Consider the following 5675-nt stretch of genomic DNA (forward strand, 5'->3'; position numbering starts at 1 on the left):
TCAGTCAAGGTCCTGGCAGTACACAGGATACTCGGAGCCTTACTGAAGAGCATTTAATGAAGGCACTTTGCACAGAAGGCACAGTTAGGAGAACCAACAAGAGTTTGTGAAGTACCCAGGCCCTAGCAGTAGTGGAAGCTGTTACCGCCCCAGACTGGAGCCAGAGGGCAAAGAGCAAGAACCGGGGCCCTGAACTGGTGGGCCCAGACAGGAGGCTGTGCTTAGAGCCACAGTGAAGTGGAAAGGCCCCCGCCCTTTCCTGCCATCTGCCAGCTTCCTAATAGTTAATACCTGTGAGTGGCTAAACCCAGCCGAGAGCAGAGGTGCTCCTGCAGCTCAGAGCAGCAGCTCTAAGGGGACAGCAGGATGACTAGGATGCTTCATGCATGCCCCCATTTACTTTCGCTCCTGTGGCGTTCTCTCCAGCTGACTGCTCTCATCACGAGTGCATGCGAAAGACTTTGAATGTATTCTTAAGCCACAGTGCATAGAATGGACCCCGTGACCACCTTGGGGCCCCTCTTTCTGCCTTACCAGCTGACAGCAAAGGATTTTGTCCCATTCAGCCAAGCATCTGAAGAACACAGAGGGTATAGTGTGGTGGCCAGGCACTAAATGAATCCATTTCTTTCCCCAGCCCTTTCCTAAAGGGAAGTAGAACGGACATTTGGATGAAGAACCTTTCAAATTGTACATGGCCCAGAGAAGTGACAAGGCTGAGCTGAGTAAAGCTCCTCAGCGTGAGGCCATACTGACATCATGGCCAGGCGGCTACAACCAGGCAACAGTCCCCTCTGCCTCTGAGTGACTTGTTTGTTTTTTGAGACAGGGTCTCACTCTGTAGTCCAAGCTGGCCTCAAACTCACTGTGTAGCCCAAGCTACCCTCTAACACACGGTGATTCTCCTGCCTTAACCTCCTTAAATGCTGGGATTACAAGTGACTCCTCTTTGAAGGTCATCCTTATGTTGGGTAGTCTACAGGGAAAAGCTACAGACTACCCCTTGCTACTACGTGGCCCAAGGATGAACAGTCTCCACATCTGGACCTTACAGGAATCTCAGGCCTCCTGACACAGAATCTGCTTTCTAACACACCCAGCTGATTAGTAAGCCCAGTAAATCTTGGGAAGCACTGCCCTCCCGATTACTTTCTCAGTTGTAACCTAATTTGAGAAATTCCTAGCCAACCTTGGTGGTGCACGCCTGTAATCGCAGTACCCGGAAGGCTGAGAAAGGAGGATTGAGGTGAGTTTGAGGCTAGCCTGGACTACATAATGAGTTCCAGGCCAGCCTGCAATACATAACAAGACCCTGTCTCAAAACAACAAAAAATAAAATAGAACTTCCAAGTTACCTAGGGCTAGTGGTCACTAGCTTTTCAGGTAGTGAGAGCCTGCTTTTTATCTACTTTACTCTGCCACCAGTTGCCTGGAAAACATGTAACAGGAATGTGTGGAAGAGTATAGCCAAGACCATAGTCTGAATGTTTGTGTCCCCCAGAATTCAGATTGCAACCCTAGACCCCTATTAAGAGTTAGGGAAGAGCCTTCATGAGTAGGATTAGCACCTTCAATGAAAGAGACTCCAGAAAGATCCCTCAGCCTTCCTGCCATGAGAAGTCACAGGGAGACCATGGAGGAAGGGGCTCCTCACCAGACAAGGAATCTGCAGGTGACTTGACCTTGGGCTTTGCAGCCAGCAGAGCTGTGAGAAGTAAATTTCTGTTGTTTCTAAGCCCTCTAGTTTGTGATATTTTGTTACAGCAGTTCAGACAAAGACATCAAGGATCATGGATTCAACATGGAATTAGACACCAGGATGGAGGCCAGGTTCTGGTAGGCAGTTTGTCTCATGCGGGGACCTGAACCTAAAGCCTGGGTAACGACAGGAATGTAGGCCTGCCTTCCCCAGCCTCCTGCTTAGAAAACAGAAGACCCTTTCCTGTAGAGCATTTTCCCTCGGCTCAGTTTAGAATCTCGTCCTCTCCATTGGGCTTGAATTGGTGCTTCCTTGTCTTGTTGATCCAGATTATTATCAAAGCTTGCAAAAAGGTCTCTTTTGTTAAATATGAAACATTCACCAGCTTTCAAAGTGAGGGAGAAGTCGCTGATTCTAAGGCTGCAGAGATATGTCCTAGAAACCATGAGTAGGTACGTACCCCAGCGTAGGTATGACAAGAGCCAAGGACCCCAGACACCTTCAGGAGCCTCCATCTCTCTTAGATATTGGTCTCTGCAAAACTGCCTGCTTTTGACCTCCTCCCTGCAGGCTGGGCCCCTCTGTTGTCTCTGCCCCACCCTCCACCTGCCACTTCTGCCAAGGACCAGCTGCTGCTGGGGGCAGGGTGAGATCTCCTAAGGATCCCTGTACCACTGGTTCTGATTCTGACAGGCAGAGTTTTGGGATGTAGGGAAGGAGCAAAAGGATCAGAATGGAGATCCAGGCAGTGGATCTATGGGGCTCTGGCTCTGGACACAGCTGCAGGGAAGGCCTCACTCCCCAGAACCCCAGACACCAACAGAGGAAGCAGATTTTCCCATTCCCTGTTGGGTACCGGGTACCATGCTAGTTGTCTTTCATATATTCTCCATACATGTGTTTAAATCCCTATTAAGAATATTATAATCCCAGGGCTGGGGATTTAGCTCAGCGGCAAAAGCGCCTTCCTGGCAAGCGCAAGGTCGTGAGTTCAGTTCCCAGTACCGGAGAAAAACCAAAAAAAAAAAAAAAAAAAGAATATTATAATCCCATTTTATACATGAAAATAATGGAGGCCCTAAAGAGTCACATAACCTGTCCAAAGGGACAGAACTAGAAGTGGGACGGCTGTAATTCAGCCTGTGGCTCTTTCTACTCTACCGCACTGTCCCTGGCACCCAGGTCAGAGCCACAGTTAGTGTCACTGATTGTCAAAGTGCCTGCTGTAATTCTTGCCAGCCAGGAATCATCACAGGTAACTGTGGGTATGTCCCTGTCCCTGGCTTCAGGAAAAGAAAAATTTCAAACATGGCCCATTGCACCTGTTCAGGCAGATTCAGTTCAGCCCAAGTTAAATATGGCTAACGTTGGTGGCTGACAAGCAGCACTTGTCATTGGGAGAGGCAGTCCCAGGTGAAAGCCAGACAACCTGGTCTCCTGAGATAGGTCAGCGGGTGGTGAGTCAGGGGGTTATAAACGGCCTGTGGACCCAGCCAGTGCTGCCCCACATACTCAGCTGATGAAACCCCCTGTAAGCCCCTCTCTGTACCCCTGCCTGGCTTGCGGAGAAGCACATTAGCTCTCCTCAGGGAGGGGGCCTCACTTGGCAGGCCCTGGACAGCATTGCGCACGGTCTGTTCTGGGCCTGCATGGCCGGGCCTGGGCTCATGGGCTATATTGAGGGCTGAGTCACCAGCCTGTGCCTGGGTAGGCTGACCGACTGGCTGCTGGGGCCTGACTCAGGCCCCGATTTATCCTGGAGAGCAACAGACTCAAGTTTCAGGAGCGGGGTGACAGGAACCATCATCCACTGGCACTCTGCACCCTGCCCTGCCGGCCATTCATTGCTCCTCTGAGGCAGCACGCTGCTCTCTCCTGGAGTGAGATAATGAGTCAAAGAAGGAGAGCACAGGAGGCCACCCTCGCAATTCTTTCTCCCTTGCGCGTTTCCCTCTGAACCCTCCCACCTCAGCAGAGGCCTTTAACTACTGGTGGTCCTGATAATGCCCACCAGACAAGACTGTGAGCCATCAGGGTCTGTGAAGGAGCTGTCAGCTCCAAGATACCTGATTATGCCCCTCACCTCCCCAGTAGTTCTCATATCTGTACCTCAGTTTCCTCATCAAAGATTCAATACAACACTTGGGAACTCTGGGCTCTTGGTACCTCAGGTTGGCCGTCAGATGGCTACTTTTACACATACACACACACACACACACACACAAATTCCCTGTGAGGCCCAGCTGTGCACCCCAAGCTGAGCATCTCTCCATGGAAGGGCTCAGCCTCTCAAGTAGACATCCCTGGTGCTGATGGGTGGTGTTGGCCGTGGATGAAGGTGGCTTGGGGAGAGTGAGTGTTCCACAGAGGAGGAGAGAGGGTTGCCAACAGGAGAGTGGAATTCCTGAGCACCTCGTCACAGGCAGCCGACAGAACATGAGCTGCAGAGTCCAGGCTATTTATACCTTGCCTGTCACTATCAGGGCCTCTGCCCCTGCCCCCCCCCCCCCCCCCCGCCATGTACAGCAGGTCTCTTTTCTGTTTCTGGTTCCTTCTCTACTCCTCCCCTTTCCTACCTACAGAACAGGCAATCTCATTAAAGGAGTACTTGAGAAGGGGAAGAAATGATTCCTGGACCCTGTCCTGATTAGCACTGCCCCCACAAAATCCCTAAACTTCTTTCTCGGTCCGTGATGGGGACTGCCCTCGCTCTGTCCTTGAAGAATGAGTTCCCAGAGATGTGCACCATTCCCTTTGTGTTCACCAGGCCTCAGAGGAGGAAAGGAGTAAGATAGAATGATTCACCTATAAAGTTCCAGAATCTTCCCAAGTCTCAGTCATCATGTTGCTTGAGTTGGGGATTGTCCAGCTTGAAGAAACTTCTCAGACTCAGACGTGGTGTCCTCCCCAGTTGAGCTTACCAGCTGTAAATGGAAAGGGAAAGGACAGGGAACATGGGCTAAAGCAGTGAAGGAGGTATGGAATACATGCGTAATACACAAATACCAAATGTGTGTTCTCCTGATGTAAATATCTTCTGTAGCTCTTTCCTTCTCTCCCAGGCAGGCTCCTTCATCTGAATGCCTCAGTTTCCCTCCTGTTACCATTCCCCACACCTCTAGCTGCCCAGGCGTCCATCCTGGCTCCCTCCGCTCTTCCCGCCTTCTCTAACCCTGTCCCTGCCTCCCTCCTCCCCGCACGTTTCCCCTTGGCTGCCCCACCAGGGCTCTCCCTGCTTCCGTCTGGCGAGCTCACCCTTTCCCTAGGAGGACCTGCCCCGTGGCACATTGCCCAGGGGCACCCCTCTCATCACCTTGGTTGAGTCAGCCTGGGGGGGGCACACACTGTGACTCACTGGGCATCTTTTCCCTGAGCTCAGCTTCCTTCTGAGACAATGAGCCAAATGGCTGGTCACAGGGACACTGAGTCAGGGGCAGGAGCCTCTGTCCCCTGGGACCCTGGGTTTGGGCACTAAATGAAGCTTTTTTATCAGCAAAGTGGAGCAATGAGGGGCGGCACCCCCAAAGCCTTCTCCCTAACTGGCCTGGGCAATGTCCCAGCTTCCTCTCTGGGCCTCTCTGCACAAGCACAGCACTTCCGTCCCTGTCACAGGTGGACAATACCCCGGCTAGAAGCCAGGACTCCCGGGCCCTGTCAACAACCTGGACATGTCCAGAAAATTCTGTCAACACCAGATCAATGCGTGTAGCCTTAGCCACTGGCCTCAGTTTCTCCCTTTATCTCTCTAATCCCTTCTGGGTGTTCAGGGAGCATATTTCAATCCTGGGTGATCGTGATTAGTTTTGGGGTGTTAGGCGCACACGGGGACTACCGCCTTCACCCCACCTTCCCGCACTGGGGCCGCCGGCCGAGTGAGTGGGCAGGTGGGTGACCCGTCCCGCTGCTCGCTGGGCAGTGTGGAGGAGGGGCGGCGGGGCGGGGCCGTGGGGCTCGGCGCGGCCCCCACCCGCGGGCC

The sequence above is a fragment of the Chinchilla lanigera genome, unplaced genomic scaffold (assembly GCF_000276665.1).
Source record: "Chinchilla lanigera isolate Chin_1 unplaced genomic scaffold, ChiLan1.0 scaffold00078, whole genome shotgun sequence".
NCBI lineage: Eukaryota > Metazoa > Chordata > Mammalia > Rodentia > Chinchillidae > Chinchilla > Chinchilla lanigera.